Consider the following 26095-nt stretch of genomic DNA (forward strand, 5'->3'; position numbering starts at 1 on the left):
AGAGATGTTGAACAATTTTTCATATATTTATTAATCACCTGTATGTCTTATTCTGTAAAGTATCTGTCCAGTTCCTTGGCCCATTTATTGATTAGGTTCTTTGTATTTTTGGTGTAAAGTTTTGTAGGTTCTTTATAAATTTTGGAGATAAGTGCTCTATCTGAAGTGTGTGTAGAAAATATTTTCTCCCACTCTGTAGGCTCTCTTTTCACATTATTGATTGTATCTGTTGCTGAGAAAAAGTTTTTAAGTTTTAGTCCATCCTATTTATTGATTCTTGCTTTGATTTCTTGTACTTTGGGAGTCTTCTTAAGGAAGTCTGATCCTAAGCCAACATGATGAAGATTCAGGCCTACTTTGTCTTCTGTTTGGTGCAGGGTCTCTTGTCTAATTCCTAAGTCTTTGATCCATTTTGAGTTAAGTTTTGAAAATTGGTGTAGCCACTCTGGAAATCAGTGTGGAGAATCCTCAGAAAACTTGGAATGGACCCACCTTTTGACCCAGTTATCCCACTCCTCAGTTTATACCCAAAGGACTTAAAATCAGCATACTACAGTAATGCAGCCATATCAATGTTTATAGAAGCTCAATTCACAATAGCTAGATTGTGGAACAACCTAGATGCCCTTCAACAGATGAATGGATAAAGAAACTGGTATATATACATGATGGAATATTATTCTGCCATAAAGAAGAAGAATATGGCATTTGCAAATAAATGGATGGAATTGGAGAATATCATGCTAAGTGAAATAAGCCAATCCCAAAAAAACCAAAGGCCAAATGTTTTCCCTGATAAGTGGAGGATGATATATAATGGGGGTGGGGAGTGAGAGAAGAATGGAGGAACTTTAGATTATGTAGAAGGAAATGAGAGGGAGGGGAAGTATGAAAAATCACAAAATGAGACAGACATCATCACTCTATGTACATGTATGATTACACGAATGGTATGAATCTACATTATGTACAACCATAGAAATGAAATGATGTACCCCATTTGTGTACAATGAATCAAAATGCAGTCTGTAAAAAATAAATAAATAATTAAAAAAAAAAAGAACTCCTCAGCCCCAGCATTTCTCTCTATGAAACAAATACTATTTAGTCATTGGGCAGAGAGGGGTGCTGTACAGGATTGTCTGAGAAAGTATATTTTATATTGCCTGGAAATTCATTTCAAGACTGACTGTTTCTTGCAAAGGCTGGAGTAGCAGGCGGGCTACTGCAGGCTACCTGAGGGCCAGGGCTGCAGCATATGAACAGATAGAGAAGGTAGGAGTAGTCACCAGAAAAGCAGCTAACTGTCATCAAGTGCTCACTATGACTAGACACCGGTTCAAGTCTCTTATACATGCACTCATTTAATTCACATAAAAAACCCAATGTGCTACCTGTTACCATTTAATGGAGGGAGAAACAGGCATGGAAGGGTTAATAACTTGCCGATGATCTCACAGCAAAGTATGGCAGAGCTAGAATGTGAACCCAGGCTGGTTGCTCCCAGAGTTACCTTTCCCTATTGCTTCCCCAGTGCGTCCCTATTGCAGGGAAACAGCTCCCTCTGACTAAGAGAGCCAGCACAGCATGGCCTGAGAGCTGCCTGGATCCAGTTGACATGGAACAATATGACGGCTGCATGGTGAGGTCACTCAGTGTGTGGCAACCAAGAGCTCTGGGCATACAAATGTGCCTGGTGACTTTATACCAGCCCCCTGACTTCTCTGAGCTTCGGTTTCTGTGTCTGTGCAGGTCGGTTAGAGGGTGGTCGAAAGGCTGTTTTCTGCACTCTGTGGCCTCAGACCTGTGAGGTTCATGCCATTTCACTGATTGACAGTCCAGGTCTCAGTGGTGAAGGTCCCAGGCTTTGAGTCAAGATGACTTAAGTTTGAATCGTGGCTCTGCATTTCACTAGAAATTGTGGGGCTTGGATAGGAACTGACATTGGGCACATTTGCCCCTTTCATCATCTGTTAAGTGGGCATGCCAAGAACCCCCACCTGATCATGAAGAGCACAGTGTGTGCTCTACCGCCTGGGACCTGCTGAGCACCTAGTGGGTGGTGGCCTTGCCTGGAGTGTTCTGTGGACTCTCAGGGTCACCCTCACTGAAGTACCCCACCTTGAAGGGAGGCACAGGCTGTGTCACCTTCTTCTTTAAGTGTCTAAGTACCCAACCCGAGTGTGCTGGAGGTGTGGCTGAGTGTGGGGCCAAGGAATGAAGGGTCCACACGTGTGTGCAGTCTTCCCACTGCAGAGTGGCTCAGCAAGGCTGGTCTTGGCAGAGTTCTCTGTGCTCAGGGCCCCCCGATGCCTACATCATAGAGCTCCGAGTCTTCTGAGAATGTTTCCATCATGATCAAACAATGAGAAACATGTAAGAAGAAATGAGCAAACAAAAATTGGAGGTTGATGTAAAATAACAATAACAACAGCAACAAAAAAACCTAGAAACATCTGGAACGCCGTGAATCCCCAGGGATGCCACTTGAGGTCTGGTTCTGGTTTTACTCATTCCATTCCTGTGACAGGGTCACAGAAGCCCACAAGTTGTGGGCAGCACTTGGCCCTCTAGAAACAGGCCTGTTCCCTCTGTGACTTGCTATAGGTCAGTTCATTGTGACCTGTGTAAACTCCACATTACGGTGCCTTCCCCTGGGTGCCACGCCCTCCACACACTTGACAGTACCTCATGGTTGCTCTGCCTCTGCTTACCAGCAACCAGCAATGCCTCAAACCTTCCAGAACATTCCCTGCCTGTATCCTGTAGGCCTCTGCATGCACTTTCCACTCAGCCTGGTACTCTTCCTTCCTCTCTTCTGGAGAGCGCCCTGCTGGCTCCTTCTGCTGCTCCTCACTCTGGAATCAAGCGCCCTGACAGCTGTTCCCAGGCTGAATGAGGTAGCTCCCCCACCCCCAGCATCCTCTGCTTCCCTCCCTGCAGGCCTGGTCTCACTGTGCTCCATTCCCCTCTTTGCTGGCCTGCTGCCCTTCTAAGCCTCGAGTCTTCTGAGGACAGCGCTGTGTCTGTTCTCTCTCTCTCCCCAGCTGGTGCCTGCTATAGTTGGTGGTTGAATGATTGGTGAACCCTCAGAGGTCATGCAGGGGCCTGAATGCAAAGAGAACCCTACATAGCTAAGGCAGAGACCAAAGGGTAGATTGTGAGCAGAGCGAGTTTTGATGTCGGCTCCTGTTTCACAACAGCTAACTGTGGCATTATCCAGATACCAGTGATCTATGCCGTGTTTCTCTCCAAGGTGCTTAATCAAAACCATCTCATTAATCCTCAGAAAAATCTTCCAAGGAGGCGAGAAAGTAGGATTCATTTTTTTTTTTTTTAATTTTAGCATGAAAAAATGAGACATCAAAGGTGCTGAACTTGCACATTTGGAGGTTGACACAATTAACTCCCCAGCTCCTGGGGACATGGGTACAGAATCACGCCCCTTGCCAAGCCCACACCCCCCCATTCTCTCCTGACATCATCCTGACATGTTGCTCCCTCCCTCGCCCCCACCCCCGATCTCCCACCTTCCCATCCTGTCTATTTATGACTCCGTGTGTCACATCCAGGTTCACAGATGATTTTAGAAGTGGAGAGAGAGCAAATCCTGTCCAACAATTTAACCAGATTCAAAAGGATTTGGATCATTTGCGTAATTGGGCTAGCAGATGGTAAATGTAGTTCAAAGTACAAAAATGTAGAATAATTACAAGGGGAGAAAGTAACACAGTTCACGGATGAGGAAAGCGATTTGGAAGAAAAGCTCATTGAAATCATCTTGTTTATGTGTTGGAAGAGGACAGACAGCCCAGCTCTGGCTAGCAGAAGCAAATTGTAGGAAGAGCAGCCTGTGACTCCGGGTGACTCTTGGTGGGAGAGCTGGAGAGAGGACATGTGCTCTCTGGGAAGGAGAAAGGAAATGGTTGGGTGGAATGTCCCAAGGAAGATGCTGATGGATCTGGCAGAAAAGTCGTCATGGTCACTAGCAAGTCAGCATTGCTGGGTTTACATCTCAGCTCTCTCCTCCTTACCTTGGTAGGAGTCTCTTCCCTTGATGCTCAGTTTCCTCAGCTGTTTTAGGAGCATACTAACGCCTGTTTCCCTGCTTCTTTGAAGAATTTGTAAGAATGGGTGCTAGGAAGACAAAAACTTATGGAAACCTAGGAAATTCACTCTGGTGAATGTTTGTTTATGTATTATCTATTACTCAGTGCTGGGTGTGGAACCCAGAGATGCCTTACCATTGAGCCCTCTGTTTTACTGAGACAAGGTCTTTGCTACGTTGCTGAAGCTGGCTCTCTAAATCATAATCCTCCTGCCTCAGCCTCCTGAGTTGCTAAGATTATAGGCATGTGCCACTTCACCTGGCTGTGAGTATTAATTTTACATTCACAATGCAGAAAAAAATTTCTAGTGGCTTCAAGGAGTGGAAATTGGAAATGTGATGTTTACTAGTGTGATAAGCTGAAAAGTGGGCCTTCTGAATATGTATATGCTAATCCCTAGAACCTGTGTGTGAGCTAATATGGGACTTCACAGATGTGATTGAATTGAGGGACTTGAGGTGGGGAGATTATCCTCCGTTATCCTAAGTGCAGTCAGAAATGTCCTTTTAAGAAGGAGGCCGGCAGGGGGTGGAGGTTGACATAGAAGCAGAAGGTGAAGTGATCACAGGTAGAAGCAGAGATTGAAGTGGCATGATCACAAGCCAAAGAACACCTGCAGCCGCCAGAAGCTAGAAGGAACCAGGATTAGATGGTCTTCTCGAGCCACCAGAGGAAGGTCCACCTGCTTACTTCTTGATTTCTGCCCAGTTGGATTGAGTTCCCACTCCTGGCCTCCAGACCTTGAGAGAATAAAGCTCTGTTGTTTGAGGCCACCACATTTGGGGTAATTTGTTCTAGCAGCATAGGAAATGAACACAAGTAGGAGAACCTGACCTGCACTTGAAGGATATGGATATGGATCCAGTCCAGTCACAAAGATTCATTTCTGTGGCACCCCAGACTTCCTATCCTGATCTCAGTTTTGTCATTTTAAAACTGGAATAATAATACATTCCTTATGTGAGTTATCAGAAGGATGTGAAAACGATAATACATGCATCTTATCTATCGTACAGTCCTTGAAAAATGCTATGCATAGATTCCCATTTTTAATCAGGCAGAATGCAGGCAGCTCTTAGAACTCCAGAGCCACTGAGAGAACATGCTTTGGGGACAGGAGGTAGCAGTCAGCCTTATGGAAGCAGCTGGGAGTGATGAAGACATCAGACAGTTTGTTTGCTAGAAGCAGGACTGTGGCCACCAGGTAGAGACTCAGCTCAGTGCCCATCCAAGGGAAGGTTTAGGTGCTGGGAAAAGCCTTCAGCAGAGCCCAGGAATGGTGACCCCAACAGGTTTTAAGCAGGAAATTCATCCTGGGTTCTGTTTGATCCCAGATCTGTTCGTGAAGGAAACTCAGAGAAGACAGCTGGGCCTACATCCCAGGTCTCTAAACCCACGTAAATGCCAAGCCCCAAGACTGTGCAGCCCGTGGGGTTTAGTCCTGCTCAGTTAGAACAGGCCTGGGACTGGGTTGGGTCCAGTCCAGGGACAGGGGCTGCTAGACTGTTGGTTGCTGGCAGCTACTTTAGAAAATGGAGGCCAAGGAATCTCTGGAAAAGGTCACTTTGTCCACTTCAGGAAATACGTGAGCTGAGTAACAGTGCAACGCTTGATTAGGGAAATGGAGAACACAGAACTGGCAATGGTATCTAAGGATTTGAGTCTGAAGAACAGGGTGGGTGGTACAAGAACAGGAGGCACAAGGTCAGAATCTGAAAAGAACAGTGGTATCTAGAAGTCAGTTGTCAGATATGGGAATGGGCAGCTCTGGGCTATGACTTTGGACATGGGAAGGGTGTGGCAGGCCCTGGGTGTGATCATGTGCTTCTGTGACCTGGAGAAGGCTCTGGTGGGCACATGCAGAACCTGAAGACCAGAGAGATGGAGCCACTGTGCAAGGACATGGCAAGTGAGAGGCAGAGCTGACCCTGGAAACCTTGTCCTTTGTCAGATCTTTAAACTGAATCAATATGACCTTTCTGTGGGTCTCAGAGACCCTTTCCTTTTGAATTTGGAGAGATTATTTTCCAAATCCTGCCTCCATTCTAATTAGCATCCACAGTTGAACAACTTTCGTGATCCCTTGATTACACCTCAAGTTTCTTGAGCATCATTTAAGCAGAGAATGTTCAGGGAGAAAGGGGGGAGGATTCAGGAACAAAAAGTAATTAAACATAATAAGTCTTTGGAGATTAGCCATTAATTTGGATGTGAAATATAAAATTGCTTTTAAAGTAATAAGGGATAATATCAAGCAATTGTAATATCCAGCATGGGAAGTAACATGCTGATAACGATGCACGGGGCAGGATAATACATGTGGTGGCTCCCTGATTTTTGTGGAATTAATGATGTTGGTTTCCCTTCACTGATTTAAGATATACGTTTCATAAATGGTTGCACGAAGGCCAGTGTATTGGAATTGCACCCAAAGAGCTGACCAGTCAGAAAATGGCAGCCCCTTGAACATAAGTCATTTATGATATCTTAGGTTTAATGCTTAATCAGTAGACAGTTATTTATTTTAATTTCTTGAAATGGCAGTTCAACAAAATTATCAAATACTTTGAGAGGGGCTTGTGAGATGTGCTGGGCTAACATTCTGATTCAGTCAGCAGGCTCTGAAAGAGACTTGGATGCTCTTAAAGGGCTTGTTTTTGTTTCATATTTTTAAAACAATACAGAAGAGCTAGATATTAGTTTTCATGCTAGAGGAGAAATGTTGTTTGGGTTGCACAGAGGATACATAAAGTACAGTCATACTTTAGTATTCTCAGAATCCCCTGAGGACACCAAATCCTAGGATGCTCAAGTTTCTTACATGCAATGGTGTCATATTTCTATATAACCTACACACATCCTCTTGTATATTTTATTTCATCTATATGTTACTCACAATACTTAGTGTGATGTAAATAGTTGTTAGTATGGTATTATTTAGGGGATAATGACAAGGAATAAAAGCCTGTACCTGTTGAATACAGATGCAGTTTTTTTCAAGTAGTTTCAATCTTTGGATTGAATCTGTAGATGTGAAACCCACATAACATAATATTATTATATGTGTAATAGTATATAATTATATATTACATATTATAATGATATATAATATTATTCTATATAGCTGGCCTTTTAGACAGAAAGCTGACTGTGAATGAAGGAATGAGTTAAGACAGTATCACAACCAGCTTTGACTTCAGACTTTATAAACTCCAGAAATTGCCATAAACAAGCCTGCTTCTAACTTACTGGTTTCTTGGAGAAGCAATGATTCCCTGTTTGTAGAGGGAAAAATGCTCATTCATTTGTTCATTCATGTCATGTAACCTACTTGTTCACAGGATGTTTATTGAGCACCAACTATATGTCAGATGCTGTTTTGAATGTTGGGGATTCAACAGCAAAAAAAAAAAAAAAGTAATCTCTTACATCCTATATTATAGATATAAGAGTATTGTGTTCCATAAGAGTGTATATGTATATTTAACTATTAAAGACATAGCATGATACTTATGATCTAAGTGGAAAAACTGCATGTGTGCATGTTTCAGAATGAATAGAAAATTAATTACTGAAACAAAATACTCTAAATATTAAATGGGCATACCTCTGGTTTTTAAGATTAAGTATTAATTTTGTTCTCATCCTTGTGTTTCTATTTTTCAAGTTTTCCACAATACATATTAATCATTTAACAAAAAAAGAAAATGAAATTCAGTGATCAGATGGCTACTGGTCATGGAGCTGACCAGCACACGGGATTAGAGTCCTTTCAGGAAGGTTGCTGTGGTACATAGAAAACGTGTGAAATAGTGATTTATTTGGGTTCTTGGTTAATCACTCTGAATTTGCCATTGTTTGGAAGACTAGAAGTCCATTCTTTTATTCAGTGTGTACACTTACCTCTAGCAAGAGTAGTGATTTCTGTTGTGATTAAAGTATTTCATGCTAGTAAAGAATTACTAAAATATAGCTGCTCTTGGTAATTGATTATGTTGTGTGTTACCCTAATGATGCCATCTGAAGATGAAATACTTTTTCTTCATTTTTTCCAAAGCAGCCTTCAGTAACCCCAGGTGACACTGTTTTTTCCTCGCTGGCTTTAATTACTCAATGCAGAAGCTCCTGTTTCCACACTCAGTGTGCTTCACCCCAGTGAGGGCCCAGCTGATGAGCCAGCCCATGAGAGCTCATGGGGTAGTCATGGAATTTGGAAACCATTAGAAAGCTGGGCCATCTCATTATTCATTCACTTGAAATAATCCCGGGACTGCTTTCAGTGACATGGTTCCTTCAGCAAATAAAGATAAGCCAAATCCCTGGGCACTCAAAGAAGGGGAAGATTCTCAAAATTAATTCCAGGCTCAAATAATTCAGCAGTATTTGTAATATTCTGTGCATAAATTGGCAATTTGCTAGAGAGATCAGGAAATGATAAAGGCTTTCATTCCCCTCCCCCTCCTCATCTTAACAACTGCTGAGGCAGCTATTGGGATAAAAGAAATGGTTTATCCTTAATAAATGTCCTATCAGGTAATGTACTGATTAAGGGTGTCCACACATGGCACCCCCCTTCAGAGCAATTATTTTTCATCAGAGACTAAAATATATAGGAGTAAAGGGTGCTGCCATATGTTTTTCAACAAAGATTTTATGAAACATAGATAAGCTAACAGTATCAGAAACACAGAAATAAGAGTGCTAACTCATAGGATTTCCTCATTTTCAATGTAAAAAGAAAATGTCATTGTGTTTCGTGGTGGTTTTGAAAGATTGTTTGCCCTTTCCTGATGATACCAGGCCCTGGGGATCCCCAAATCCCACCTTCCTTATCTCTGGACTCTTTTACCTCCTTCCCCACCTGCTGCTAGTGGGTGAACTGGGCCCTTGCTGGGCAGTCTCTGGGAGGTTTGGTGAATCTTGCTTCTCTCCCTCTGCACTTTGAGCCAAGTGCAAACCAGACACAGGAGCCAAATGGAGATAAAAATATCACTTGAGTTGCTGGCAAAACTGGGCTGGAGCATAAGGCTAGATCTCTCTAAGTCTGCACCTGGAGACCTACTTGAGTTAAAATGAGGTCTGCAGAGCTAACAGTTCCCCAGCTGGTCACAGGGACAAGGACAAGGACAAGGCTACCTTTTCCTCCTCCCCATGCACATAAGGCAGGCCTGCCTGGTTGACCTGCCACATGCATGCTGAATGCCCATGTATATCCAGAGCTCCACTCCTTGCAGGTGTGCCCAGTCTGAAGGAACAGATAACTCACTCCTCATGTAGCCCCAACAGTAAGGCGAGTCACTTTCCTATTAATTAAGTAGGATGAGGGTGTCCACTGCTGACCTCTTTCTCCCATGGGATTTGATCCATCCTGTGCATCTGCCCAAGCCTCGGCTGTCTGAAACCGTCTGTCTGAGATGCACAACAGAGCCTGCCACTCCCCTGCTTCCTGTCCTCCAGGTAAGCACCCTTCAGCCTCCTTGGGGACCTGCCTGCCATCTGCCTCCCCCATTTTATAGTGGTACTCTGTCCACACCCAGCTGTTGGTTGCACTTTCAGCAGAGATCCTGCTCTCAGCCAGGAACCTTTGCCTGTGATCTACGCCCTCTTTCTCAGTGACCAAGCCTTCCATATTGATTTTAAATCCATTGTGTTACTTAGCATCAACTACATTCACGAGACTTCATATTTGGCACATAGTACTCATTAATTGTTGGGTACATACATAAACCTTTTAAAAAACACAGTAATAAATCTTATAACTGAATCCATCTAAAAAGAGATTGTCAAACACCATTTTTGATTTTTTAATTTTCATAGACATAAGTGATTCTTAATGTAATTATTCATTGTTTTAAAAAAGTCAGGAGGCATTTTAGTTATTATCAATCAAATCAAACAGGACAAGAGTCCTGGCCTCATCTCGGGTCCTTCAGAAGCCGCTGAGTTTTCAATCCAGTACCTAGATTTCAGGGAGAGCTTTACTTTACCTGAAATTTTATGCTCCTTGCTACAGAGTCAGATTGGAGAATCTAGGCTATGGGCCAGGTTTTCACTAATAATTAATCAGTGTTGGGTAAAAGTATTTTGAGTGTAAGGAAAGGGAAAATGAATGTATCTTTACCTTGGCTGTAAACGGAATTTCCCCCATTATTAAATCTACCCATTTAAGTTATAGGGGACTCTTCTTTGAAGTCTTTGACTGGCTAATATTGGGGTAACAATGACTGTGACTTATCCCCAAGGACTGAAAGGAGAAGGAAGGCAGCTGGAGGTGTGTATGCTTTTATGCTGCTCCTGGCTTAATTCATCAGCTGGGGCCTGGGGCCTGGGAGGTTTCTAGGGAGCCCGTTGCTGGAGCGATGCGGGTTGGGGGTGCACCAGGACGTATAGGTCAGTACCTGCACCCTGCAAACCATGAACCATTCCAAATCCTCTGGCCACACAGAGTCCAGAGTGTTCTGTTTCCAGAATTATTATCTCCAAAGAATGAAAACTTCTCCCACCAGGTTTTCTTTGGAAGAAAAGGGTTTCGGAGCCCAGCAAGGAAAACCAAAACCAAGAAAAGATCTTTTTGGTACTTTATTATTTACTTATTTATTCATTCACTACTTTCTATTGAAGCTGAGCTGATGAAAGTCCTGAAATGAACGAGTCAAGGGAATGGCAGCTGTAAGGACCTGTCTAATGACATCTCCTTTTGTCTCGAGGGTGTGTTTGAGCTCCTTGCTGCTGTATCAGTGTACTTGAGGTGATTGGTTGTACAAATTGCTAAACCTTTAAATACTTCTTTACAAAATTGTCCAACTCTAGCAAGCTAGACAATTTTAAAAGGTTGGTCTCTAAAGGAGCCATCTGAGTGTAAGACAGAACTGTGTACATCCCTGCAAAATATTCCTTAAGTCTCAGCATTTCAGCAAGTTCTAAGGACCCTCACTATAAACAATAACATCAAGGCAATAACATGTCTGAGTTTTCAGGAGTGGTTCTGTGCAGTGGCAATACTAAAGCCATTCGTTTTCTTCTTGTAGAAAGACCTTTCACTTCAAAAAGTATTTCATACTTACACAGACAGTTGACTATTTAAACTAGCATATTCAAGAGATCATTATTCACATTGGCAAGATCTAGTGGCTTTTTTAGTGGCCTGGAGTGACATCGGAACAACTAGAAACCTAAAGTCTTCATTTACAATAATGTAATAATGTTCTATAAATTCAGTGATGCCACATTTTGTTCTTCCAGTCAATTTCTGCTCTGCTTCTCTCTGCATGTGTGCATACACACACACACAAACACACACACACACCACACACACTACACACACACCACCAACACAATACAACCTCTCAACCCTGATGTGGTAAAAGGAGCTTGAGCTCTGAATCCAGAAAGACATAAGTTTAAACTTTGCTTCTAAAAATTGCTGGCTGGATGGTGGTACTCAAGTAACTTCATCTCTATGGCTCTCAGATTTCTCATCTCTAAAATGAGGAATAAAAGAATCCCTCCTTAAGGGATTATATGAAATATGCATATAATGTATTTAGTAATTTATTAAGGTAAAAATTAGTAAGTATAGTTCCCAAAATAATGAAAGTAAAGAGCTATTGGAGGTAAATGAATCTTAGCTGTAATGATAGGCAAATAGAAATGATGAAAAGCTGTAGGTTCTTAACTGTAGTGTGAGAAAATGGAAAATCTTGCAAAGATTTGCTGAAGCGAGCTTGTTTTAAATAAATTTTATTGGAATCCAGTTTTTTGTTCTAAGCGATAGGAAAGCCTCTACTTGTTTAGTTTTGGTGCTGGGGATTAAACCTAGAGGTGCTTTACCACTGAACCACATCCCCAGCCCTTTGAATTTTTTATTTTGATACAGGGTCTCATTAAGTTGCTTAGGACCTTGCTAAGTTACTGAGGCTGGCCTTGAACTTGCAATCCTCCTGCCTCAGCCTCCCAGGTTGCTGGGATTACAAGTATGTGCCACTGCACCCAGCAGAAAAATCTCTAAAGGAGTTTTGTAAGTCTGTCCTTAAAGATTTTACGTGATAGGTGAAGGATGATAACTCTTAAATATTGCGGTTTTTAATGTTTGCTATTCTTCCTTTAGATTGCAACTTCCTTATATAGTACTACTTTAGGTTTTCACATTTTTATTCCTCAGATGTTATAGCCTGTATATATAAAAAGATGTCAAAACATTAATGACAGAAATAATTATATTACCAAACAGACAAATTGGTGTATAATATCGTGCCAGTTGAGGTGAAGAACTAACATTTGTCTCCATGCAGAACTCCCACAAACCACATGGTCCATGACAATGAATTTGAATCATCTGCACAAGGGCGTTGATCTAGTTTCAGCTCTGGGCTCTCTCGTTCTGTGGTCATGGGCAAGCACTCTGATTTCTTTTAACTTTGATTTCCCCCTCTGAGGTTAAGTTCAATATAGCAAAGAAAGTGTGCTCAATTATTGTGTGCCAGGACTTGTCTTCTAAAACCACCTTGTAAGAAGGGAGGTAGACTAGTATATTCCAGATTCTAACATGCCAAATACAAAGACAAATGCCAAAGAAAATTAATGCAAGGCACAAGGATGTGTTTTAATCTGAAAATTAGGAGATCAGAGCAGAATAGAAGAGGAAATGTCTGGGCAGAAGTTTGCACAGAGACAGTAGTTGACAGACATACAGAGCTTTGACAGACTGGGGTGGTGGAAAGAGCACTACGCAATCTAGGAAGAGAAGTAGTTTATGCAAAGGCAGAAAAAGCCCTGGTGAGTTCAGATCGTGTTATAAATGGGACTGTTAGGTAGAGGACTTCAGGAGCATGGACCATTGTTGTATACACCATTAAAGCTCTAGCTCCTAGACTAAGACCTGGGACATAATACTCGGTAAGCAAATGAACAATAGACTAAATAAGTTGACGTAATGTAAAATGTGTTTCTCTGCACATCCAAGCACCACAGGTTTATTTAGTTACTATGCTATTTTGAGTATTTGTCTTATTTCTCCAAGTAGATTATAAGTTCCTTCCCTGCAAACACCACTTGGAAACCTTTAGTAGATACTTGACAGCTGAATAATTGATTCAAGCCTGAAGTATTGTGGGAACCCCTCACAGATGGCCTGACTTGGCATTGCCCACACCTAGGGATCGTGAACTTAACCACGTCTCTCTTGTTTGAAGGGCAACAAAAATCAGGTGGATTCATTCTGATAATTACCTGGGAAGTCTGATAGAAAAGCCAACACAGCAACTGTAAGGGACTCCACTGGGTCTCCTGAGAAGGAAGGAAAATGTTAGGGAAAGATTTGCTGGAGATTAAATAACATCCTATATACTATAATGAGGGCCTGAGCAAATGCAGATACCTGTGGTTAAAGAAAATCACAGTTCCTACACAACCAGCACAATTGTGGGCGTAGGGGACCTTCCTGGTTCATTATTCTGAGGAATAGCATTATCAGGGAATTGCAAAGATTTGAGCTTCAAAATCAATATGTGCTAAGAATTACACTGCAGGAAAGCCAGGCACCATAATACTTTGAACACTGTTTTTATAGTCAATTTTGAAAAAGTCCATGAATTCAAATTCAAGGACACATTTTCAGCACTGGCACTTGTTAGCTGATACAGTCATGTGCTTGTTCTTTTTTTTTTTTTTTTTCCTTTTAGAAGTACTCAGTGATTATATACTATGTGTTATGCAGTGTTCTAATTTTGTGGTAGATTCAATGCTATGGATTCTTCCCTAAAGGAGTATGCAGTTATATGAGTTAGGGCAATTCTAGCCATGCTTATCAAAAATGGATTATCATTCAAACAAAATAGGAGTTCACTTCTTGCTCATATAACAGTACTGGGTAGGTAAAGTAGTTGGTGGGCATCTCTCTTTCAGGAAGCCACTCAGGAGCAAAGGACATTTTCTGTAAGTAGGTTCCAAGGTGTCACTGGGGCTGGTCTCCATTCCAGCCAACAAGAAGGGACAAGGAGACAGGTGTGGTAGTGCACACCTGTAATCCTAGCAGCTTGGGGGCTGAGGCAGGAGGATCTTGAATTCAAAGTCAGCTTCAGCAACTTAGCAAGACCCTGTCTCTAAGTAAAATACACAAAAGAGCTATGTGTGGCTCAGTGGTTGAGTTCCCCTGGGTTCAATCCCCAGTATCAAAAATTAAAAAGGGATGTATGAAAAATGGTGGAATGAGACAGACATCATTACCCTATGTACATGTATGATTACACGAATGGTATGAATCTACATCATGCACAACCATAGAAACGAAATGATGTACCCCATTTGTGTATAATGAATCAAAATGCAGTCTGTAAAATATTTTAAAACTAAATAATTTTTAAAAGTTTTTTCTTAAATAGAAGGGACAAGGCTATAGAGGAGCATCCGAAGGTGGTCTTTGGGGGCCAGGCCTCAAAGTGGTGCTCATCACTTCCACTCATGTTACATGGGCTAGAACCAGTGACGAGTGTAATCTAGCTGTGTACTCCAGGGGAAGAACTCTGCATCTAAAGATTTGGGGGACATCTGCAGTCCCAGCCCTAGCAGACTGCTCTGGAAAATAAGTGAGGTTCAAAGTGCATAACCATGCAAGTGAAAGGAGCTCTGTGTAAGTTTATGACTGCTGGATAATAACGCCTTGCTTTATATGTCCACAGAAATCATCCCATTTTTTCCTGAAATAATTTCATGAGTAGTACATTATTACCTTCATCTTACAAAAGAAGATATGGAGACTCAGCACATTTTAGGCCACTTTTGATGGGGTTTATTTGAAGCCACAGAAGGAAAGTGAAGGCAAAATTTGATGTAGTTCCTTTTCCTAATTTGCAGGGTAATTAACATTGTTCTCGTAGATCAACAGATACCATCCTGTGCTTGTCAGGGTGGACTTCTCTACTTCTGATCTGCAGCTTGAGATCATCCGCCGCTATTCTTCTCTGCTCCTTTATCACAGTTTTGGTGGAATGTGTGATATGTGACTCCCCAATAAATATTCAGCTGGTGATAATGAACTCTAAGACCTAGAGAAGTAACTCATCATTCAATTATTTATTTTCTCATTTGTCCATTATTCCATCATTAGTTCATTTCTGTATGCCTTCATTCATTCTTTCATCAAATGTATCCAATATTCATGGAGTCTTTTGAACATGTCTATCACCATATTACGTGTTGAAGGAGTAGAACACCTTTGGCAAGGTCATGGTTTGGTCAGCGACTCAGACATGAAAAAAGTTAACTAAGGTGTTGCAAGGTTAAAATGATAGTTGGTACCCCATTTGTGTACAGTGAATCAAAAATAATAAATAAGTAAAGCAGAAGATTCTATAATTTAAAAAAAAGGATGTGGGACAGAAGATGCAATGGGATTAAGAAATGGGCAAGCCAACTCTGCCAGAGAGCAGCCCACTAGAGGAGGTACCACAACAAGACAGAGAGGTTTGGGGAAATTAAAAGTCCTCTCGTGTTAAAGAAGCAGGCAGAATATTCCAGGTAGAGAAACTAGCTCAGATAAAGGGAAGGAGGAATGTGAAGGTGGAGTATGTTCTAGAATTATAGTAACAGGAAAAAGGCAGAGCAGAAAGCACTTGTGAGGGATAGTGAGAGATGTGATTGAATGGGTTCTAGCTGTCCAAGGTAGGTGTGCCCTCAAGGCTGATGTCCTTCTAAGAAGCTTCCATGGTGACCAGGGCTCCTGCATCACTGTTGGGTCTGTTGGCACCCCTGGTCCAGGAGACTCGACCACCAACTCTGCAATGTCAACTGGTAAGTGGTGCCAGGGTCCATCTCTAACAGTGGACTTTTCCAGAGACCCCAGTGGGGAAAGGCAGTGACCAAGGGCTAAGCTTTCAGTGCATCAAAAACTGCCTGGTTCCACAGACAAGCCTGAGGGGCAGAATGGGAGTCCTAAAGGTAAGAAACTGGACAGACCCTGAATGGACAGCAAGGTGGAGACCAAGGAACAGAGCAGCACATGGGTGCTCCCCTCCCCATCCCCCGTGCTCTTTCTTCCTCCCCTAACACACTCACCTGCTCATTAGGGGTTTGTTGGATGTTTAGCCTCTGGTTAGCTTAGTAAACAAGACATAATAATAAAATACAGTCAGAAGGCAAAGCATTGAGAAAAACTTCAGTCCAATAGGTTTGTGCTTGTGTGAGTTCCTGGGAACAGTGCATCTTTAACCATTAAACCTCCATGGATTTTTTTCAAGAACATCTCAGCTGTTCTTTTCATTTGAAATGTTTTCAGGGACCACTCATAATTACATCTAGAAGGCAAACCTTAAGAATGATTAAAATAAATTTACGTATTGACTCGCCATGGCTGATCAATCATGTCTTTTCCATTTAGCCAGGTGGATAATTCCTGCTCACAGGCATGATGGCTCACACATCTGCAGGGTAAATCAGGCAGGGGGAACCACTTCAGGCCCCTCCAGCAGCGTGCAGCAACTCATTTCATGTCAATTCACCAAGTATCTACTAAGTACACAAATCGTGCTGGCAGAATAACAATGATCACAGAATACTGATCGAAAATTGCCCTGGTTGAAATTTCCAATTGGTTTTGTTTAGAATCATGTGTTTAGAATCATTGTGTTTAGAATCATGGCTCTAGCAAATGACAAATGGCAACTGTCCAAAAACATAGTTCTGTTTCAGTGTGTTTTGCAATGCTTAGAGAGAAAAGGTTTGTCTCTTTTACCAATGAAATGCAGATTTAAAGTAATGGTCAGTAGGTCATAATCTTTAGTATTTGTTGTGAAATATTAGGATCCTCAATAATAGATAACTTCAAAAAAATGTGAAGAGTTTGAAAAAAATCCCTGTTTGGTAGAGAAACACCTACAAATTGAAAAGCCACCAGGAAGGGATTGTGTGGAGTGCTAAGGAATCTGTCGCTGCTGTTGTGCATGTGTCTGTTTCTTCTCTCCAGTATCTGCTGCTTCTTGGAGAAGTGAAAATAAGGAAATCAAAAGGCCATTTGGTTCTGTATAGCACATGCTCTGAGCAGGGCCTTTAGAAATGCAGTGAGGTCTGTTTGCTGCTCCATCCATCAGCAACCCCCCACCCCCCACCCCAGGAAAGGGCCATGACACTTTCCCCCTCTGGAGGATTCTCTTTGTCTCCATCCCTCTTTGCCCACGGAAAGACCTTCATGACCCCTTCACCCAGAGTTAGAAGATTAAAGGCACAGGAAAAGCACCTGCAGCTGCTTTTGTCATCAAGATGCCCTGAATCCCCAAAGGAAAAAAAAAAAAAAAAATGTAAAGATGCTTTTGACGCTTAGAAGAAAGTCCAGAATATGGTGAAGGTTGCTTTTTCCTAGGATTTTGGAGTTGCCTTATAAAATGTGCTATACTGCTTTCTTTATCAATTTCAATCATAAGCCAGCCTATAAATATTTACTTGTGATCTCTTTTAATATGTAGTACCTAGAAAAAGATAAACCAGCACTCTTAATCCTAAAAGCTGTTTGATTGTCATAACTCAAGCAAACTCTACCATGACATATTCTAAGACAATACAAGACTGAGAAATATAAGAATAGAGGAAATTACCTAACTGACTGAGACAGTCGTTAGTAGTCTCTGTAGAGCTACTGGAAATCTGGATTTTTCTCCAGCTGGCATCAGAATGTAAGGGATGGAGAGGGTAGATGGATCCTAGTGGCAGAAGGCATAAGCAGAGGGCATTTGAGGCTGCAAGATCAGAGGAATAAGCCCCCTGGCATCCCTTCCATGGAAGAATCCAGCCAAGAACTCCTTGTCAGGGAACTAGGACCTTACTCACAGGACTGATCTGGCAAGAACTAGACCCATATGAAGAGACTCCATTTCAATAGGTGATATTCTCATTCCAAACAAGGAAGAAGGTACACTTGTAAACTGGGGTAGAAGTATAGTCACATGCTGTCCAAGAACACAGAAAAATACCAAATCAGTTATTCCCTGGATGTTCGACCTTCCCCTAAAGCCCAGCAGATGCTGGGTTTATGCTACATAACCACTTCCAGCCCTTCTTGTTGGTGAGGTTAATGGTCTATTTTTTAGGTTTAGACCTGATAGATGGGAACCTGAGAGTTTATACCAAGGTCTTAGTGTCTCAGAGAAGGAAGGGGCAGGACAACAAAGGTCATAACCACATATAGCAGCATGTTCCACAGTTCTTTATCTCTATTCTTCCTTCTTTCCCCAGTTATACTGGGTATTTGTGTATCTCCCCTCTTGCTTTTGGTATAGCAGAGGTTAGAAGTATGTCAACTGATAGTTGACAAGAGAAAAAAAATACAGCTAAGCTCAATAATTCAATATACATTTCTTGAGCACCTAATCTGTCAGGTACCTTACTAAATGCTGGGGGTGGTTTGATGAGAAAGATGGTCTTTGCCAAATTTCTCCATCCTGCCCCTGGTTTTCTATTTTGCACCTCTACCTTCTGGATTGCATACACAGTACAGATACATACAAGTGTAACTGTTGCCCATTATTTTATATATCCAGAGATATATAGCTTGAGAAAGTCTACCAGGGAATGCAAGAAGATGAGAGGTCTGCATTTATCTTAAGTAGGGTCCTTCTCAGAACAAGAGTAAGTCCCCCAGGGAAGGGTGATATAATTAACCAAGCGTTGATAGTAAGAGTGTTCCTTATGGTTTAATCACATAAGTTGAATCTGCAATAGTAAGCTCAATTTAATGACTAAAATTTTAATTTCCGTGGTTGTATCATATCCATCCTTCATTTCTAAGCCCATCCTCCTCAGCTCATTCTAGCTCACGTTCATCATTCTTAACTTTCACTTATTAACCCATAAAAGAGAGGCACTGTTGTGTCCTAAAGGCAAGAGTGAGAATTCAGTCAAAAGACCTGAGTCGGAGACTGGATGCCTCCAACTACCTGTGACTTTGGTGAAGCTAACATTTTCTGAGCCTTGGTTATGTTCCAGTATAATATGGAAGCAGCGAGCCTGACTTTTAGGATTGGCATGTCTAGTCAGATGACATGTGACAATTGCTTAATCCTTCAGATACTTTTTCCAAACACTCAGTACAATGTATTGCTACATAGAAGATCCACCGATGTATACAATAAAGTCATTGCTTAATGGACTTTGATTCAATTTTAGTGTGTGTTTAAGTGTATTGTGTTTTCTTAAATTTAAATATGTGTTTTAAGTGTCTTGTCTTCCTCATCAGGTTCTCAACAACTTATAAATGTGCTTTTTTTAAAAAAAAAATGATCTTTTTGTCTTCCTTTTTTTTCTGTCCTGGGGCTTATCTTGGTTCTAGGGCATTCAGGAAATGCTCAACAAATACTAATACATTGTTTCTCATTTCCTCTCTATCACTGATTAATAAATTCTTGTCATCAGTATGTACAAAAAGACATTCTTTCCAAGCTTAGTGTAGCTGGAGGGGACAGTATGCTCTAGACAAATGAAACCTAATGATGAATAAGGGCTCAGTTCCAAAGAACCAGGGTGAAGGCTGCATCCTCTTTCACCTGTAAATTCCTAGTGAAGGGCTGGCTCACGTCACAGGTTTCTTCAGAGTTTGTTGGTTGGATATATAAATTAGTTAAACCGTGAATGACCTTATGGAAGTAAAAGTGCTTGATAATCAGAAGGCATAGAATTCGATAGTGGAGTGGAATTTTTTTCTAATTAATTGATTTGGGTTCTTTTGAGATGAAATAATTTCTTAGGTGAATAAAAAGAAAAGAAACAGGGAGCAGTACTATAGGCAGTTGTTATGGTTTGGATGTGAGGTGTCCGCCAAAGTTCACATGTGAGACAGTGCAAGAAGGTTCAGAGTAGAAATGACTGGGTTGTGAGAGCCTTAAACCAATAGATGAATTAATCCCTGATGGCATTAACTGAGTGGTAACTGGAGGCAGGTGGGATGTGGCTGGAGGCAGTGGCTCACTGGGGATGTGGCTATGGGGTATATATTTTGTATCTGGAGAGTGAAGTTTCTCTCTGCTTTCTGATCATCATGTGAGCTGCTTCCCTCTGCCACACTCTTCTGCCATGATGTTCAGCCTCACCTGGAGCCCTGAGGAATGGATTCTACTATCGGTGTATTGAGACCTCAGAAGCCGTGAACCCTCAGATGAACTTTTCCTCCTCTAAAATTGTTCTGACTGGGTCCTTTCATCCCAGCAATGAAAAAAACTGACTAAAGGAGCAGTGAATACACAACAGACAAAACTCTAGTGGTGGACCTGCATTGTTGTGGCAGCGACTGATGGAGAGAGGTCTGGCTCGAGAAGCATAGTGTGAGGGACCTTCTCAGGGCTGCATAGGCAGACTGGACCATGCCCTGCAGCGGCCAAGTCAGTGGATGTTATTTATTTAATATACCTGTGATTATGTGCTGTCCGCCACATCCCATTCTAGACACCTTCCTCGCCTCTGTGACCTTGACATCTAGTGGGAAGATGAACACTGAAAAGTAAAATAAGGCTTTGAGATTATTGTATACAGTAGTAAGTGCTCAGAGGAAAATCAGATGGACAGTGTGACAAAGGATGGATGCTAGGGATGGGGTGGCTTCAGATGGGGAGATACAGCATTTCCAGGGAGGTGACACCTGAACGGAGATTTGAATGACAACAAGGGGCCTGATTTCTGAAGATCCAGGTGAAAGTCTGTCTTGGCCAAAAGACTGGTCAATGGCATCAGGCCACAAGGGCAATGAGCACAGGGTGGGGATCAACAGAAAGAGGAAGTGGGTCCTGAACTTTGATCAGAAACATAGTTCCAAACAACAATTGGGGTCACCAAGTCAAAGAGTTTTTCTTCTGTGATTAAAGTAAATGCATTCATAGACAAAAATCTCATTGAGCTATAAAAAAATGAAATCTTAGTATCTCTGATATTAACATCTTAGGCACTCACCTGTACAGCTAAGATGCATAGGATGCTTGTGTTCATGCATACACCACTCCCTCTCCTTCTTACTCCCTGCCTAGGACTCCAGGAATATTTCTGACCATCGAGCATGAACAGTTGTTCAGTTGTATTTCTCTTTCCTTTGGTGACTGACAGTGTAGTGCAGGAGACCTGCTGGGATGTTCTGCCAGGGCTTATCTGAGACCCCTCTTAGGATGCAGGCAGGAATGACTTCTTGAAGAGGCTGTGATGCTAAGAGCACCATCAGATGGGAAAATATAAGTGAACTCATTCATCAAGCTCCTGCTTCATCACATGACGTGATGGACTTTCATCCCTAAAAACCCTCCAACAGAAAAAAAAAAAAAAAAAAGGCAGGAGAATGACTTTTCATGAGGCTGAACAATTGTCTGGGAAATCAGGTTGCTGAGGTCTTTGTTTCCACACGGACTTACGGCCATGGAGACTTCCTTCATCTCCTGTACCCTCTGCCTCTCCCTCCTGGCTGCTCAGGTGCAGACAGTTGGCTTTGTTCAATTCAGACCCTCTCTGTGGCCTCTTGCTGCCTTCCTCTATGCTAGAGCTTCCCAGGGCACCAGAATCACCTGGAGAGCTTCACAAATCTCTGCTCTGGCCCCATTCCCAAAGCTCATCAGGGAGGTCCTGGGCAGGGCAGAGAATTTGCAGATTTAACACCTTCCAGGTGCTGTTGATGCTGCTGGCCCAGGGCCCACACTCTGAGAACCACTGCTCTAAGCTGTGGCCTTGGTTTCTTGGTCTAGAAACATCTGGCTCCAGAAGCCCCTTGTTTCTGCAGTCCAGAGAACTGGACTGGGGCTCAGTTGGTGCTGGACTTTTTGCACTTATGCCAACAGCTCCTCTTTCCCCATCCACTCTGAGCTATTGGATTGCCCATTCGCATGTAGACAATCACCACTGCCTTTCTTGCTTTCATGCTTGGACTGAAATACCTTCCTCTGCACTAATTTTCTTATGTCCAAATCTTCTCCACTCTTCAAAATCTATGTAATTCATCTTCACATTGGCCCAAATTATTTTCTTTACATATGATGGGTGGCTTAGATAAATGCAAAGTTCAAATCTAACTCTACCTCTTAGAAACTTGGTATGTTTGAACAACTTTGAAAATCTTTCTAAGATGTCACCTCCCCTTCTGTAAAATGGAAATGCTGATTTGAAACTTATGAAGGCTATCTGTGTGAGAACCATTTCATAATCCACAAAGTGCTATTATACACTAGTTATCTGGGTTATTATATTGGTGCTTAGAGTTATTTCTTATAGTCAGAAGCCTTAGAAAAATTTATAACTAATGTCTTTACTTTGCTAGTTAGCAATAGAAAATGGGAATGACATTCTGAGAAAGAAAGAAAATTTGTCTACTTCTACACATAGAGCCCTGATATGGAAAAGAGGTAAACAAATTCTTTTGGATGAATGATAAAGATAGCAAGAATAATTTATTTTCCTATCTGGCTTACCTCTGGGCTATTAAAAAGTCTAAGAAGTGGTTTGTGTTTAATTGTAAGCCTTCCCTAGGAAAAGATGAATTGTCTCCCTGTAGGAAAGGTTGCCTTTCATCTGAAATATGCGTCATCTCAACAAACTCCTCAGGTTCCATGCTGGGCACTCTGGGCTTACTCAGAAAAGACACAGTCCCTGTTCTCAAAGAATTCAAATCTTTCAAGTAGCCACATGAGCTACTTGAAATTAGAATTGAAAGGAAACATTGCACTACCTATATTTTACATGCTCAGAAGCCCACATGTGGCCAGTGGCTGCCATATTGGACAACAGGGAACATTTCCATCATGATAGTGCCTCCAGTGGGTCAACTCCTGTGCATTCTCTAGGAAGACATCATCAGGGCCTGGCAGTCCAGTGACATCGGTTTTCTACCAGTTCTCTGCCCCTTCAGTGTAACTCTGTCTTCCTTGGAATCCAAGTGATGAGTTCCACCTTCAAAGCTCAAGACGTCCCTTTCTAGATGTAAAAGCACTCACTGGCTTTCTACATCCTTGAGGAGAATCTTTTGTGTGGTATGACCTGCTTCTCCTATACCACTCTGTCCCCTGACCCATGTGTCCCCTGACTCCTGCTGTACTGAGTTCACCATTTTCCACTCATGTCTTGAATTGCCATTCTTCTAGCTCTTTGCCTAGAATGTGTCCCCTACCCCTCACCCTTTCCCTCCAGTAGTCCTGGTGTTTGTCTTCTAAGACCCTGGTAAATGGCTATAAAAGTTGGTCCCTTTCTTCCCTGTGCACCTGTGACTCCCCCTTAGTGCTTTCAGGTCCTCCTGTAGTGACCTGTTTATGTATCTCTTCTCCTGTTGACTGTGACCTCCCTGAACACAAGAGCTTGACTTAGACTCCTCTGAATCCCCTACCCTGAGAAGGAGAAAGTGGAAAGTCACACCTGGAATGAATGGATTCCCACAGGAATTAATCGATATGCAAATGAAGAGGTGAATGAATGATCCACAGATTAGTCTCCATAGAACCAAAGGGGACTCAAGAGTTTTGTCAAAGCCTTTGGTTCCCCAGTCCCATTCTGCTCTCCTTTCTGTAAAATCCTGGGGTCAGCTCAGTGTCCAGTGCCAAACCCATTGAATTTAAGATGTTAACCTAGATGCCAGGGCCCTACTCCTAGAATGAGTTAATCATTCCAAGAATAATGTAGGTTCAGAGATAAGGAGACAAACTGGCTCCTCTTTAGACAGATGATGCTAATAGGCTTAGTGTGCACTCCTAATGAAGTGGCCATAAATTCTGAGTTCCACAGGCTGCTGCAAGGTGGGATGCTTGCATTGTGATGAGTCTACATTATTCTGCTAGTTTAGTGTTAAGGGGATTAAAATGCAAGCCATTAAATTGTGCTTACTCTGGTGGATGGGACGGATGTGATTTGAGCATGCACAGGGAGCTTGTTTTATGAAAGTTTCTACTGGAAGGCATAGGACGAGGGACTAATATGGATTTAGGTTTGAGCTTTGGCTCTGCTTTCACATGAGGAGGGCCCTCAAGTTGGTTACTTGAACCTTCAGGTTCTTATCTGTAAAATGTAGGTAACAATAACTCATCCACCTCACTTGGATATTGTGATGCTTAAATGAAATGGCAAAAAACCATTTAAACCATAAATATCCCAGGAAGAGAGGAACTGAGATAAATAGAGGATGTTTGTGGAGCTCAGGCACCTGCTATAGACCAGGCTCAGGGCTGGGCTCATTATATAAAGTATCTCATTTAGTACCCATCACAATCCTCAATATGTAAATGTTGTCATTACTACAATATAACATCTCTTGTCTCAGAACCAAGGATCAGTTTCTGAGTGCCTATTGTGTGTCAGATATTACACTAGCACTTTTCCAGGTGTGACTTTCAGAAACCCTCCCATGCCTCTCTGCTAGGTTATAATGTCCTCCATTTTATGAATGACAGTGGAGGCCTGAGGGGTTAACTGACTCCCCTAAAAGCAGTGAGAGAATGAAGGGCAGGGTAGGAGTCAGCCCTCTGGGTTACTGAAACTCTGAGGCTATTATCACTCACTGTGGTAGATATCACTCAGCTAGCAGAATCTTCAAATGGCCCCACCAGGTGTTGTGCCCTCTCCCTAAATTCTGTGAGTGTAGTCAGATGTCACTCCACTGATGACATTTTATTAGATGGCATAGTTTACCTAAAAATACAGCAGTTATCCCACGTGCTTAATCCAATCACATGAGCCCTTCGAAGCAGAGATTTCTGAAATGGCAGAAGATTCCTCAGATTCAAAGCAGCTGGGAGATTTGATGTGGTGTTGCTGTTTGGAACCTGGAGAGGACCCTGAGTGACTTCCAGGTGCAGCCAGTGACCCCCAGCTGACAACAAAGTCTGGACCTGAGTCCTACAGTTGTAAGGAGGAAAATTCTGCCTACAGTTTGATTAAAGCTGAATGGGTTCTTCCCCAGTGCCAAATGAGAGCCCAGCTGGCCAACATCTTGATTTTGGCCCAACCAGATCCTTAGCATAGAACCCAGTTGAGCCTGTTTGGACTTCTGACCTTCAGAGCTGTGAAAGAGCAAATGTCTTTTGCATGAAGGTGCTGAGTCTGTGGTGACTTGTTACCTGGCAGTGGGCAATAGGAAACTAATACAAACACTTTAGTAGTATTTAGCAGTATTAATAGTTAACAGTATTAGTAGTTAACAGCACCTACCTAATAGGGTCACTTTATGAAAAAAGAACACAAAAACCTACAAAGCACTTAGCACAATTCTTGACTTTTGGCAGCACTTAAAAAAATTGCCTCTCATTTTTATCACCATGCTCCTTTGATAACTAGGGAAACTCAGGCTCCCAAAAGTTAAACAGTGTGTCCAAAGCCATAGAGCCAGTGAGAGTATTCATGATGAATGCATCACCTAACGGATGCTGCTTTTCATCCCCAGACCAGACCATCTTAATCATAAAGGTGCACTGGACCTACCCGTAGAACCTGGAAAAGCAGGAATTCTCATGTCCTGAGCAGTCATTGTGATTCAAGGTCTTGGATGGTCTTGCATAATTGTGTTCTAGAAAACTTCCTGGATGATTTTAATATGCACACCTGCAGGTATCTTCACCAGATTGTGACGCCCTCTAGTCAGGTGTTTTTAATCATGTCTGTATTTATAGCAGAGCCTGGTACCTATCTTGTCGGTTCTCTTTTTATTGAATGAAACCAAATGGAATCGATTTTTTTGTTTTGTTTTGGATATTGGGGGTTGAACCCAGAAGCCCTTTACCACTGAGCCACATCCCTAGCCCATTTTACTTTTTATTTTGAGACACAGTCTCACTCAGTTGCTTAGGGCCTTGCTAAGTTGTTGAGGCAGGTCTCAAACTTCTAGCCCTCCTGCCTCAGCCTCTCACTGAAATTACAGGCAGGGAACAGAATCTTTTCAGATAGTTACCTTTCTTATTTTTTCTTAATGTGCTTCTGACAGATTGCTGGGCCTTTGCTTTTTCTACTGCAATCCCACTGACCTTGGAGTGGCTGGTGGTGAACACACTGCCTACCTT

At 42.1% G+C, this 26095-nt stretch overlaps 1 protein-coding gene across 3 annotated transcripts in view; it reads left to right on the forward strand.

The window, feature by feature from the left end:
• The window catches only part of Dab1 (DAB adaptor protein 1), an 872128-nt gene that overhangs the window by 622185 nt on the left and 223848 nt on the right, over positions 1-26095 (forward strand). The gene's annotated exons all lie outside the window — the stretch shown is intronic.

This window comes from Sciurus carolinensis, chromosome 1, assembly GCF_902686445.1.
Source record: "Sciurus carolinensis chromosome 1, mSciCar1.2, whole genome shotgun sequence".
In the NCBI taxonomy this organism is placed as follows: Eukaryota; Metazoa; Chordata; class Mammalia; order Rodentia; family Sciuridae; genus Sciurus; species Sciurus carolinensis.